The following is a 14,805-nucleotide window of genomic DNA, read 5'->3' as shown; positions in this document are numbered from 1 at the left end:
ATGACCCTACTGAATGGGGGAGCAGGCGTGAGGGGCTGAATGGCCTACTCCTGTCCCTACTTGTTACATTCTTATTGACAGAACCATCCTATGGGGAGAGACGTGATTAGTTAGGAGTTCAGAAGAATGGGGCGGTGGGACAATTTCACAGAAACCCAAAACATTCTAAGGGGACTGGACTGGGTGAACACAGGAAGGGTGTTCTCAATGATCAGGGAGTCTGGAACCAGGGTGTCACAACCTGAGGATATGGGGGAGGCCATTTGGGACTGAGGCGGGGAGAAAGATCTTCACCCAGAGAGTGGGGGAGCCTGTGGGATTCTCTGAGACAGAAAATAGGTCCAGGCCAAGACACTGAATGTTTTCAAGGAGTTAGGCACAGGTCTTGGGCTAAAGGGAGAAAGTAGGATCCAGGACTGAGTTAGATGATGCTCGGGATCATCAGGTTATAGTGTCAGGAGTTGTCTGCCTGTGCTTAGAATAGAATCCCTACAGTGTGGCAACAGGCCATTCAGCCCATTGAGTCCACACCGATCCTCCAAAGAGCATCCTGCCCAGACACACAGCTCTCCCCAGAGCCCTGCATTTCCCATTGGCTAACTCAGCTGTTGGGGCAAGTGGGTGGAGGGAGTGGTTGGGGGGAGTCTGTGGGAGGGGAGTGGGTGGGGGGAGTCTGTGGGAGGGGGAGTAAAATTCTCCCCACTCACTGATCAGATGTGATGTTGAGGCGTGTTGCTGATCCTCAATCTACGCCCAACAACGTCCATTTATATAGCACCTTTCACAGGGCCATGGTGTCTCCCAGGAGTGTATTGAGAATCAAGGAGACTGGAGACCAAAGGTTTGATCGAGTAGGGGATTTGGAAGAGTCTGTAACAGGAGCTGAGAGGCTTAGATACAGCAGACTATCTTTGAGACAGGCTGGTGAAAGAACAGAGACCAGTTTGGGGGTGAAATGAATTAGAAACGCTCCAGTCTACAGAACCACATCAGACCGTCGACTGCCATTTGGCCCATCCTGCTAATACTGGCTATTCAAAAGGGCTGATCCATTTTCCTGCTCCAGCCCCACAGTCTCCGCTAACTCAGCGAATCCAGTAGAGGGACTATCAGTGAATGGGTATCATTTGTAGACAGCAATATGATGGGCTGAATGGACTCTTCTGCACTGCAACCACTTCACAATTCTGTAGTTTGACAGCCGTTTATAGGAGTTTTTTGGCAGAAATTAAAATGTGTAAAACAACACCTATATCTCTGTGTTTTTGAAACCAGATGATCAGAAGTTCATGCCAACAAGTGTAAAGTGCTGCTGTTAAAGTTCACATACTGGGGCAATCCCCCGCCCCGCTGTGATTTTCCACCACAGTTTCCACTTGAGCTTGTGCTTTCCATTGAGAAGCTGGCTTCAGCTCCTCAGTCAGGAGGAGGAAGGACTGAGGGGAATGGGGGTGGGGAGGTTTGTTCAGAGGTGAAAGTGCCAATGGCTCATGATCTCGCCCACTCTCGTTGCGAGGCGGGTGCTAAACCGCGCCACCCTGAAACTATTCTGGCAGAGAATGAGCGAGCTGGCTAAGCGCTTGGTGAGGGGGATCTCATTGTTGTCCCAGAGGGTGGCTCTGAACTCGGTTGCAGGTGATCAGTCCAAGCCGCACGCCACCCTCTCTCTGCCTCTGCATGGACAGCATCGTGGGTGTCAAGACCCACTCCAGGACGAAATGTCTGAGTTGATTCGGAGTGGGGGGGGACATAGTATTTTCAAAGGTGCTGTTTTTCCGGAGAGTCGCGAATGGACCCTGGGAAGCACCAAGGGTTCCGGGCGCGTTTTTTTTTTATTTATTCATTTTGCGGGACGTGGGTATCGCTGGCTGGGCCTAGCATTTATTGCCCGTCCCTAGTTGCCCCTTGAGAATGTGGGGGTGAGCTGCCTTCTTGAACCGCTGCAGTTCACCTGCTGTGGGTTGACCCACAATGCCCTGAGGGAGGGAATTCAAGGATTTTGACCCAGTGACACTGAAGGAACGCCGATATGTTTCCAAGTCAGGATGGTGAGTGAAAGGGAACTTGCAGGGGATGGTGTTCCCATGTATCTGTTGCCCTTGTCCTTCCAGGTGGAAGTGGTCATGGGTTTGGAAGGTGCTGTCTGAGGATATTTGGTGAATTTCTACAGTGCATCTTTGTAGACGGTACACCCTGCTGCTACTGAGTGTTGGCGGTGGAGCGAGTGACATTTGTGGATGTGATGCCAATCAAGCGGGGGCTGCTTTGTCCTGGATCGTGTCGAGCTTCTTGAGTGTTGTTGGGGCTGCCCCCATCCAGGGCAAGTGGGGAGTATCCCCTCACACTCCTGACTTGTGTACCTACCAGTCCATTAATCTAGCAAGGCAGGTAGATAGGATTTAGGTTTCATTGCCACATGTACTCAAGCACGGTGAAATGTGTACAATATCACCACACACGGCACCATCTTAGGTACAAACTACAGAGGTAAAAAATCATCTTAGTACCAGAAGTAGATGGATAACAAAGTAAATTAGCAAGTTTAGCACTACAGTCTTATAGAGTCATAAAGTCATACAGCACAGAAACAGACACTTCAGCCCAACCAATCCATGCTGAATATAATCCCAAACTAAGTTAAACATTACAATCCTTTCTTAAACCTTGGGCCTGCAGACCCTCCACGCTGGGTGTTCCCCAGGAAAGCTGACTATTCTCTGGTCTCTTGGTCTCATCCTCACGCAATCTGCACACCACAGGTCATTCCATCCATGACCTTATTGGTGAGAGTGACCACAGCACAGTCCCTCGGAGACAAAAGCCCATCCCCACACCGAGAATACCCTCCGTCGTGCTGTCTGACACTATCACCTCACCTCCCCTATAGCTTTTGGGTGGCTAAAGGATTTCCTTTAGATGATTCTTTCCTGTCCATCTCAGGGTTTCAATCACCCGCAGTTGTGTTCAGAGATGTGGGGGGAGGAAAATTATGGACATTTTGCTGACTTTTCTAGGATGTGTCTCACGGTGGCTCAGTGGTTACCACTGCTGTCTCACAGCGCCAGGGACCTGGGTTTGATTTCAGCCTCAGGCGACTGTGTGTGGAGTTTGTACGTTCTCCCCGTGTCTGCGTGGGTTTCCTCCCACATTCCAAAGAGGTGCAGGCCAAGTGAATTGGACGTGCTAAACTTCCCATAGTGTTATAGGTGCATTAGTCAGAGAAAAATGGGTAAGGGTGGGTTACTCTCCAGAGGGTCAGTGTGTACTTGTTGGGCCGAAGGGCCTGTTTCCATACTGTAGGGAATCTAATCTAAATTGCTCACAGCAGTGAGCTGGACATAAATCTTCACTCTTTAGATGCTCTAGATGAACATTCGAGTTAGGTCAGAAGTCACATGACACCGGGTTATAGTCCAACAGATTTATTTAAAATTACAAGCTTTCGGAGCGCTGCAGGATTTTCACTCAATGAAGGGGCAGCGCTCCGAAAGCTTGTGATTTCAAATAAACCTGTTGGACTATAACCTGGTGTCATGTGACTTCTGACCATGCCCACCCCTGTCCAACACCGGCACCTCCACATCAAATGAATTAGGAGCAGGATTAGGCCAACCAATCCCTCTAGCCCATTCAGTAAGCTCATAGTTGATCTGAGTGCAGGATTCTCCCGCTATCCGAAAGTACAGCGCTCCTACGAAACCTTTCGTAAGCCGAAATAGTGAAAAGCGAAGAAACGATTACCATTAATTTATACGGGATAAATTATTATCGTAAAAGCGAAAATCCTCTTCGGACTTCTTTCGGTTAACGAAAATGGATACTAATGTAGGTTTTTTGTAAGGAGAAAGTGAGGTCTGCAGATGCTGGAGATCAAAGTTGAAACTTTATTGCTGGAACAGCACAGCAGGTCAGGCAGCATCCAGGGAACAGGAGATTCGACGTTTCGGGCACAGGCCCTTCTTCAGGAATGCCTTTTTTGTAAAGCAAACCTTTGAAAATGGGGAATGTAGTTCATATTCCCATCCATTCCTGAGAACCACTAACTCCCCAGGGTCCGACCACCCCAATGTCTCCCCTCGCCTGAGGCGTGGTGACTCTCAGGTTAAATCTCCACCAGTCGTCTCTCTCTCTCTCTCTAATGACAGAGCAGCCCTACAGTCCTCTAGAACTATTCCCGTTAGTCAGGAATCTATGGACCTCCGCTTTAAGGAGATTCAACGACCCTGTACAAACCAGACTAGAACGGCTCTTTCTGAAATGCTTTTCCAGTGCAGGCAAACCCAGTGGTGATGTTAACATGGGGAGTGGTTGAAAACTCAACTCAATAATCAACTATTTCCGAATGTGTGCTCAGTGTCACGTGGCCACATTCTGCAGAAGGTGTCGGAACATTGCACTGAGGTTCACACATAATTCACTGGGTAAATACAGTAAAGGCGATGGTGGAGGAGATATCCGAAGCAACACATGCCTCTTCCATGATAATTGAAAAATAAAGCAGGTGTTAAACTATTATTATTCCTACTCCTCCTTACTTTATAATAAAGACAAAAACACTAGGCAGTAGTTTATTAGGGCTATTATTAGATTATTAATCCGGAGACTCAGCTAATGGGCAGTGGCCTATTAGGGCTATCATTAAATTATTAACCTAGAGACTCAGCTAATGTTCAAAGGATCTGAGTTTAAATCCCACCCGAATCTTGAGGTGAATGCTGGCAGATGCTAGAGGTGCCAGCATGAACTGTCTCACAGAATCCCTACAATGTGAAAGCAGGCCATTTAGCCCATTGATTCCATGCAGACCCACCCCTATCCCCCTGCATTTCCTATGACCAACCCACCTAGCCTGCACACATTTGGGCTGTGGGAGGAAACCCATGCAATCACTGGGGAGAAGGGCAAACTCCACACAGTCACCCGAGGGTGGGATCGAACCCCTGGCGCTGTGAGGGAGCAGTGCTAGCCACTGAGCCACTGTGCCACCCCTTGCACAGGCACAGTTTGATGAAGCTGATCCCAAGCTTGAGGAATGACTCCTCATTGTCTGAGCAAAAGTGAGGCCTGCAGATGCTGGAGATCAGAGTCGAGAGGGTGGCACTGGAAAAACACAGCAGGTCAGGCAGCATCCGAAGGGCAGGAGGATGGACGTTTCGGGCAAAAGCCCTTCATCAGGAATGAAGATCCTGATGAAGAGCTTTTGCCCGAAACATCGATTTTCCTGAACCTCGGATGCTGCCTGATCTGCTTTTCCAGCACCACACTCTTAACCTCATTATCTGAGGCACTGTTAAACCCTCTGAACTCAATATCAAGATCAGCGACTTCAGACCACGAACTTTGTCGTCCAGTCTGATTGTTTCCTGTGTCAGGACTGGATCTTTGTATTTTAATTTCCTCCCAGTGTGCAGCATTGCTGACCACACCAGCCCTTCCATCCCTCATTGCTATGGTGGGACGTATCTTCCTGAATCGCTCCAGTCCATCTGATCTGAGGGAGGTATGCCCAGGACTTTGACCCAGCGACACGGAATGAACAGAGATATATTTCTCAGTCAGCGTGGCGTGTGGCTCAGAGGGGAACTTGCAGCTGCTGGTGGCGTAAATGCTGGATGAGTTGGCAATTTTAAATCTGAGATTTTTGTTAAGCAAAGGTTGTAAAGGGTACAGTCGGATGGCAGGTGTTTGGGGTTTGGCCATGGATCAGCCATGATCTCATGGTAGAATAGGCTCAAGGAGCTGAATGGCCTGCCTCTATTCCCATGTCTCTGCTGCTCTTGTCCTTCAAGATGAAAGAGTTTGTGGATTTGGAAGGTGCTGTCTGAGGATCTTCAGTGAGTCGCTGCAGTGCGTCTTGCAGATGGTACATACTGCTGCTACTGAGCGTTGGTAGTGGGGGGAGTGGATGTTTGTGGATGTGGTGCCAATCAAGTGGGGACTGCTTTGTCCTGGATGGTGTTGAGCCTTCGAGTGTTGTTGTAGCTGTCCCCATCCAGGGAAAGTGGGGAATATTCCATCACACTCCCGACTTGTGCCTGGTAGATGGTGGGAAAAGCTTTGGGGTGACAGGAGGGGAGTTACTTGCCACTCACCTTGTAATGTAGCCAAGATATGGAGGTGCTGGTGTTGGACTGCGGTGGACAAGGTTAAATGTCACAGGACACCAGGTTATAGTCCAACAGGTTTATTTGAAATCACAAGTTTTCGGAGCGCTGCTCCTTCGTCAGGTGAAGTGTCTGCGCTCCAAAGCTTGTGATTTCAAATAAACCTGTTGGACTATAACCTGGTGTCATGTGACTTCTGACAGTGTAATAGAGTCATAATCAAAGAGATGTACAGCATGGAAACAGACTTTTCGGTCCAACTCAACCATGCCGACCAGATATCTCAACCCAGTCTTGTCCCACCTCCTAGTACCTGGCCCGTATCCCTCTAAACCCTTCCTATTCATATATCCATCCAGGTGCCTTTTAAACATTGCAATTGTGCTAGCCTCCAATAGCCCCAGCCTGTTCAGCCTCTCCCTGGAGCTCAAATCCTCCAACCCTGACAACATCCTTGTAAATCTTTTCTGAACCCTTTCAAGTTTCACAACATCTTTCCGATAGGAAGGAGACCAGAATTGCACACAATATTCAAAAGTGGCCTAATCAATGTCCTGTACAGCTGCAGCATGACCTCCCAACCCCTGTACTCAGTACTCTGACCAATAAAGGAAAGCATACCAAACATCTTCTACATTATCCTATCTACCTGTGACTCCACTTTCAAGGAGCTATGAATCTACACAAGATCCTTTTGTTCAGCAATACTCCCTAGGACCTTACCATTAAGTGAATAAGTCTCACTAAGGTTTGATTTCCCAAAATGCAGCACCTCACATTTATCTAAATTAAACTCCAACTACCCGTTGGCCCATTTGATCAAGATTCTGTTGTAATCTGAGGTAACCTTCTTCGTTGTCCACTACACCTCCAATTTTGGTGTGATCTGCAAATTACTAACAATACCTCTTATGCTCACATCCAAATCATTTATATAAATGATGAACAGTTGTAGACCCAGCACCGATCCTTGTGACACTCCACTAGTCACAGGCTTCTAGTCTGAAAAACCCTCCGTCACCACCCTCTGTCTTCTACCTTTGAGTCAGTTCTGCATCCAAATGGCTAGTTCACCCTGTATTCCTTGAGATGTAACCTTGCAACCGGTCTCCTGTGGGGAAACCTTGTCGAATGCCTTACTGAAGTCCATATAGATCATATCCACTGCTCTGCCCTCATTTATCCTTTTTGTTACTTATTCAAAAAACTCAATCAAGTTTGTGAGACATGATTTCCCATGCACAAAGCCATGTTGACTATCCCTAATCAGTCCTTGCCTTTCCAAATACATGTACATCCTGTCCCTCAGGATTCTCTCCAACAACTTGCCCACCACTGACGTCAGGCTCACTGGTCTATAGCTCCCTGGCTTGTCCTTACCACCCTTCTTAAACAGTGGCACCACGTTAGTCAACCTCCAGTCTTCTGGCACCTCACCTGTGACTATTGATGATACAAATATCTCAGCAAGAGGCCCAGCAATCACTTCTCTAGCGTCCCACCGAGTTCTGGGGTACCTCTGATCAGGTCCTGGGGATTTATCCACTTTTATGTCTTTCAAGACATCCAGCACTTCCTCCTCTGTAACATGGACATTTTTCAAGATGTCACCATCTATTTCCCTACATTCTATATCTTCCTTGCCCTTTTCCACAGTAAATACTGATGCAAAATACTCGTTTAGTATCTCCCCCATCTCCACACAAAGGCCGCCTTGCCGATCTTTGAGGGGCCCTATTCTCTCCCTAGTTACCCTTTTGTCCTTAATGCATTTGGAAAAACCCTTTGGATTCTCCTTAATTCTATTTGCCAAAGCTATCTCATGTCCCCATTTTGCCCTCCTGATATCCCTCTTAAGTATAATCCAACTGCCTTTATACTCTTCTAAGGATTCACTTTGATCTCTCCTGTCTATACCTGACACATACTTCCTTCTTTTACTTAACCAAACCCTCAATTTCTTTAGCCATCCAGCATTCCCTATACCTACCAGCCTTCCCTTTCACCCTGACAGGAATATACCTTCTCTGGATTCTTGTTATCTCATTTCTGAAGGCTTCCCATTTTCCAGCCGCCCCTTTACCTGCGAACATCTGCCCCCAATCAGCTTTTGAAAGTTCTTGCCTAATACCGTCAAAATTGGCCTATCTCCAAATTAGAACTTCAACTTTCAGATCTGGTCTATCCTTTTCCATCACTATTTTAAAACGAATAGAATTATGGTTGCTGGCCCCAAAGTGCTCTCCCACTGACACCTCAGTCACCTGCCCTGCCTTATTTCCCAAGAGTAGGTCAAGTTTTGCACCTCCTCTAGTAGGTACATCCACATATTGAATCAGAACATTTTCTTGTACACACTTAACAAATTCCTCTCCATCTAAACCTTTAACACTATGGCAGTCCCAGTCTGTTTGGAAAGTTAAAATACCCTACCATAACCACCCTATTATTCTTCCAGATAGCTGAGATCTCCTTACAAATCTGTTTCTCAATTTCCCTCTGACTGATCTCCTTACAAATCTGTTTCTCAATTTCCCTCTGACTATTAGGGGATCTATAATACAATCCCTATAAGGTGATCATCCCTTTCTTATTTCTCAGTTCCACTCAAATAACTTCCCTGGATGTATTTCCAGGAATATCCTCCCTCAGTACAGCTGCAATGCTATCCCTTATCAAAAATGCCAATCCCCCCTCCTCTCTTGCCTCCCTTTCCTTCCTTCCTGTAGTATTTGTATCCTGGATTCAGTCCTGTCCATCCCTGAGCCATGTCTCTGTAATTGCTATGATATCCCAGTCCCATGTTCTGAACCATGCCGAGTTCATCTGTAATGTAGGAAGAGTAATATTTATTGCCCATCCCTAACTGCCCTTGAGAAGATGGGGGTGACCTGCTTTCTTTGAACCACTGCAATCTGCTTGGTGTGGGGCACCCATGAGGAAGGCAGTTCTAGGATAATGAAGGAACAGAAAGGTATTTCCAAATCAGGATGGTGTGTATCTTGGACGGGGAACTTGCAGGTGGGGGCATTCCAATGCGGCGGCTGCCCTTATCCTTTGGGGTGGTAGAGGTTAGGGGTTTACACAGTGCTGTCAAAGGAGCCTTGGTGAATTTCTGCCATGCATTTTGTGGATCGTACACACAGCTGCTTTGGAGAGTTTTCTTGTTTTTCAGAGAGCGCAGTTTATATTTCATATTCACTTTAGACAAGTCTAGACACTCCAGATTTTATTTCTTTCACCTTACCCATTGCATTTAGTATTGTTTCCTACTTCAGTCATTTAATCTCGCCCACATTTTACCCCAACTCAGAAGTCCCCCTTTGTTCTTCTCCGTCTCAACACTATCAACGATATTAAGCATACCACACTTCAAACTTTCTTCAGCTCTGAAAGGTCAAAATGTTAACTCTTTCCCTCTCCCCACAGATGCTACCAGACCTGCTGAATTTCTCCAGCATTTTCTGTTGTTCTTTCAGATTTCCAGCAATTTTGCTTTTTTGGAGCACGTTACCAGTTTACCAGCTTCTGAGTATATTCTGTTTCCCTGTCATTGGAGCTGAGGCTGTAGGGGTGATTTGTTAACTGAGAGTGTGGCAACTTCTGTGTGCAATTGTTCCCCTCCTGGAAAGGAAAAGGATTACAGAACACGAAAGAACGGTTGACATTTAAAATTTCAACAACAAAATCAAACGTTATGTTGTGAGATAGAGAAAGGGGATTTACAAATGCTAATTAAGCAATTCTTTCAGGGAGTACTGGAGTATGGTGTCCAGTTCTGGTCACCCAGTTATAGAAATTATATTATTAAGCTGGAGAGGATTCAATAGAGATTTACCAGGAGGCTTTTGTGTTTGGAAGGTTTGAGTTATAAGGAGAAGCTGAATGGGCTGGGATGTTTTTCCTTGGAGTGTAGGAGGTTGAGAGGCAACCTTATAGAGGTTTATAAAATAGTGAGGGGTTAGCAGTAATTGCCTTTCTCTAGGATGGGGGATTCCAAACTAGGGTGCACATTTTTAAGGTGAGAGGAGAGAGATTTAAAAAAGACGAGGGGCAAATGTTTTCCACAGAGGGTGGTTCACGTGTGGAATGAACCCCCTGATGAAGGGGTGGATGTGGGTATAGTTACAATATTTAAAAGATATTTGGATAGGTACATAAATAGGAAAGGTTTGGAGGGATATGCGCCAGGAACAGGCAGGTGGGACTAGTTTACTTTGTGATTATGGTCAGCATGGACTGGTTGGGCCGAAGGGTCTGTTGCTGTGCTGGATGACTCTCTGGCTCAATAAAAAGTCTTCTGAAGAAGGAATTTTAAAACAAAACATGTAGCATTAAAGTGAAATATAGGACTAATTGGATTGATAGCACTTTTGGAGAGATATCACAGGGGAGATGGGTCACGTTGCCCCTTTATTTGTATTCCTTAATGGCTCTGCAGCAGATTGTGTTGAATTGAGGTCTTGGCAGTCAATAAACAAAACAATATTTCTTCATTATAAACAAAATTAGACTTTAACAAGTGCAAATGATTTTTTTTGTAAATTACCCATGCTAACTTAAACTACATCTATTTTAAGCTCAAGCATACACCCATTCGTTCATAAGTAGGACAGGTGATGCAGTTCTGCAGAAATATCATGGCTGGAAAACATGGCCAAAACTTGACAAATTCTGTGGTTCAAGAGCCCAAACCCAGGAATGGAATCAGTTGAGTCTTTCTCTTTCTCGCTCTCAGTTCTTTCTGGTTTTGGCAGAATCACGTCGCTGTTAATCACATTAACAATTTGATAGCCAATCAATTGGACTAGGTCTTTGCTGAAGTTGGAAATTCTTCCTTTCAGAGTGTTTGAGGAGTGAGTAAACTGCTGCAGTCAATTCATTCTTACTCTATTTTACCATTTAATTACAAGATGGCTAATCTATTCGCCAACTCCATCTATCTCCCTCGAATCCCTGACCTTCAACACTATTGCTTAATCCCAATGCTGTTAGGGATGGACTTTCATGATTTAGATTCAGTAACAGCAAAGGGACTGCAATATATTTCCAAGTTGGGATGGTGAGTGGCTGGGAGGGGAACTTGCATAGGGTGGTGTTCCCATATATCTGCTGCCCTTGTCCTTCCAGATGGTCGTAAGTTTGGGAGATGCTGCCTGAGGATCTTTGGTGGATTCCTGCATTGCATCTTGTAGTTGGTCCACACTGCTGCTACTCAGCATCAGGGATGGGGAGAGTGAATTTTGTGGATGTGGTGCCAATCAACCAAGCTGCTTGGTCCTTGTCGATCTCCTTGGAGTGTTGTTGGAGCTGCAGCCATCCAGGGCAAGTGGGAAATATTCCATCGCACTCCTGACTTGTGCCTTGCAGATGGTGGACAGGCTTTGGGGGAGTCAGGAAATGAGTTAGTCACCACAGGATTCCTCTTATCTGCTCTTGTCACTTGATGTGGCTAGTCCTGCAGAATCTCTGGTCAATGGTAACCCCAGGATGTTGTGACACTCTTCCAGGATGATAATTCCAGAAAGCTCTACTGTACAGCCTGGGTGGAGAAAATCTTTAAGGACGTGCAGAGAAGGCTCTTGAAGTATGCTGTGAGGTACCTGTGCTTGCAGCGATTACATGAGTGAGGTTCTGCTGGGAGGAGCTGGAAATGTGTTGCTGGAAAAGCGCAGCAGGTCAGGCAGCATCCAGGGAACAGGAGAATCGACGTTTCGGGCATAAGCCCTTCTTCAGGAATGGGGAAACTTTCCCCATTCCTGAAGAAGGGCTTATGCCCGAAACGTCGATTCTCCTGTTCCCTGGATGCTGCCTGACCTGCTGCGCTTTTCCAGCAACACATTTCCAGCTCTGATCTCCAGCATCTGCAGACCTCACTTTCTCCTCTGCTGGGAGGAGAACAGACTCGCTGTGGGAACGGTGATATTGAATCCCATGAGATCTGACCTGAGCTTATCAGAACAGATACACAGCTGAGGCTGTTGTAGCACGGGTGTATCAGCAGCAGAGCCCTGAAACCCTCTTTAAGAATAACTGGCCTATGGAACCTCGCACTCCGTTCTCCGCCAGAGGACAGGAGGCTGACCATTAACCTCAGAGCCTCTTGGGATGGTCATTTTGGCCTTTATTGCTAAAGGAAGACGGTGTAAAAGTTGGGAAGTGTTGCCACAGCTGTACAAAGTATTAGTGAGATCGGGCCTGGAGCATTTCACGGAGGTTGGTCCCTTCACTTGAGGACAGATGTAGTTGCATGGAGGCAGTTCAGAAGATATTCAGAGAAGAAAAAAAATGAGGGGCTGTAGGCAGAGTTTGACCTGTACTGGCTGGGGTTTAGAAGAATAAAAGGAGATCTAATTGAGATCTATAAGATGTTAAAAGAGATTGACAAAGTAGATGTAGAGTGGATATTTCCTCTCTGGGAAAATCCGGGTCACAGTTTTTAGGATGAGGGGAATCGGATTTAAAATAGAGACGAGGAGAAACTAGTTCTCCCAAAGGATGGTGAACCTGTGGAATTCGCTACCTACCCCAGAGTGCGGTGGATGCTGGGATAGTGAATAAATGTAAGGAGGAAATAGACAGATTTGGAATTAGTAAACAGGTTAAAGGGTTATGGAGAGTGGAGTTCAGACCGAGATGTAATCAGCCATGATTGTATCAAATGGTACAGCAGGTTCGAGTGGTTGAATGGCCTATTCCTGCTCCCAGTTCTTATATTTTTTAGGAACCAAGATGCCTCATAATGAATCCTATTGCAAAATTTATGCACATTAAACAGAGGGCAGGTGAAGCTGTAAGATTATAAAATTGGCAGCAATCAAACAAACTCACAAGTGAATCAAATTTGAAGTTTTAATTTGCAGTTGGATCAGAAATATGCCACCCGTTTATTTATATATATTTACATCAATAATAATTATTACCTGTATCTTTGTATTGAGAAAGAATTCATAGGGGTTAGGGTTAAGGCATTTAAAATATAAACATCAGCACTCTGGAATTCGAAGCCATTTTTCATCCTTTAGTTACACGGTTCAATTCTCCAATCTTTGAGTTGCCAGTGTTTTTCTCTCTCTAAGACTCGAGCATGCAGAGTTTTTGACTTATGTAATGAAGCTAACAAAGAAAGCATTCTCTTTAAACTGTCCTGAGTGGAGCTGGTTCCCAGGCAGCAGTGTTTTCGGCCCCAGCTTGGTTTAGGGGAGCGAGACACAAGGATCGTAAGAAACAGAAGTCACTGGCTGCTCAGATTGCTGCAGATCGGTCTGCCCGAAAGAGCTGCAGCCAAACCGGTCCACCCCCCACCCCATCCGCCACCCACCACCTCTAGATGCTGACAATTGAAGGAAATGGAAAACCAGTGACATCTAGAGGCACGGTAGCAAACAGTGACAAGAATCATGTATGTGAAAACCTACAAGGTTGAAAGTGTAATAGGTGTGGAAGGGAGAATCAGTCCCATGTTGTACAGTCACTCTTAAAGCAGTTAATATAAAATTACTAGAGTCGCACCAGGTTATCTCCCCTGCTCAGACAGCCTCTTGGCTGGGTTATACGGTGATCGGACTGACTGGCACCTTTCTAACCGGCCGGTTTCTCTGTCCTGGTGTCTGCTGTTGGCTCGCATTCCTTTGGCTTGGGATCATCTTTCTTCACGTCCACAGCTGGGGGTTTGGCAGTGTCCTGTGCACCCTCAGCCTTACCATCTATCACAGCATGTTCCTTCTTCACAATATCTTCAAGCTCTTCCTGCAGGCGGGATTGGACCGAACGTGTGCAGAAACACAGGGTTACCATGGGGAGGCGCTAGTGGAATATACCAACCTTAACAAAAACTGGCCGCATTCGCGACGATAAACTACAGACACCACGTTTCGCAGGGGGATCTGAATATTATTCCCTCAATGCTAACATCAATGATAACCTGCATTTATATAGCATCCTCACCATTACATATCATCCCAAGGGGCTTTGCAGGAGCATTACCGAACAAAAACTGAAATTGAGCCACAGAAGACAATATAGGGTCACATGGTAAAAGACTTGGCCATTGACTCCAGATTGTTATTAATGAAATGTATTGGGTGAATTCAAGTTCAGCTGAGGCAGAATGTTAGCCTGGGGATTACTAGTCCAGTGACATTACCACTTACTCACAGTGACTTGTCATGTTAATAATAGAATCCCTACAGTGTGTAAGCAGGCCATTCGGCCCATCAAGTCCACACTGACCCGCCAAAGAGAATCCAAACCAGACAGACCCCGCTACCCTACCCTGTATTTCCCATGGCTAACCCAGCTCTCCGGAACACTGGGCAATTTCGCTTGGCCAATCCACCCTGACCTGTACATCTTTGGACTGTGGGAGAAAACCCACGCAGACACAGGGAGAATGTGTAAACTCCACACAGAGGGTTGCTCGAGGCTGGAATCGAACCAGATTCCGAGGCAGCGGTGCTAAACCACTGAGCAATCGAGTCGTCCCTCATTAATGCATAATTTGTAGTAGCCAGAGATCCAGGTAAGGGAGGGGAGAGAAGCTTGAAGGAAATATTATCATACCTTCCAACCCAAAAGATCAGCGAGGGCAAGACAGCCATCATCACATGAACCCACATAAGCCACATCCCTGCAGAGACAAAAGGAAGTCATTTCCAGGCAGGGAAGTAATCTTCAGGACATTTTATTAAAACCAAGTTCA

The 14,805-nt window shown here is 46.1% G+C and overlaps 1 long non-coding RNA gene across 1 annotated transcript; it reads right to left on the bottom strand.

Annotated features, from left to right (window-relative positions):
• Nucleotides 1-12,942: 12,942 nt before the first annotated feature.
• Nucleotides 12,943-14,783, bottom strand: LOC122542932. Its single transcript, XR_006309889.1, has 2 exons — nt 14,667-14,783; nt 12,943-13,853 (listed from the first exon to the last, which is right to left on the bottom strand). It is a non-coding gene; the product is annotated as an uncharacterized LOC122542932 (long non-coding RNA).
• Between the last annotated feature and the right edge of the window lie 22 nt (nt 14,784-14,805).

The sequence above is a fragment of the Chiloscyllium plagiosum genome, chromosome 41, assembly GCF_004010195.1.
Source record: "Chiloscyllium plagiosum isolate BGI_BamShark_2017 chromosome 41, ASM401019v2, whole genome shotgun sequence".
NCBI classification, from domain to species: domain Eukaryota; kingdom Metazoa; phylum Chordata; class Chondrichthyes; order Orectolobiformes; family Hemiscylliidae; genus Chiloscyllium; species Chiloscyllium plagiosum.
Note: the sequence above shows the minus strand (reverse complement) of the source record. Positions and strands in the feature narration are given on the sequence as shown.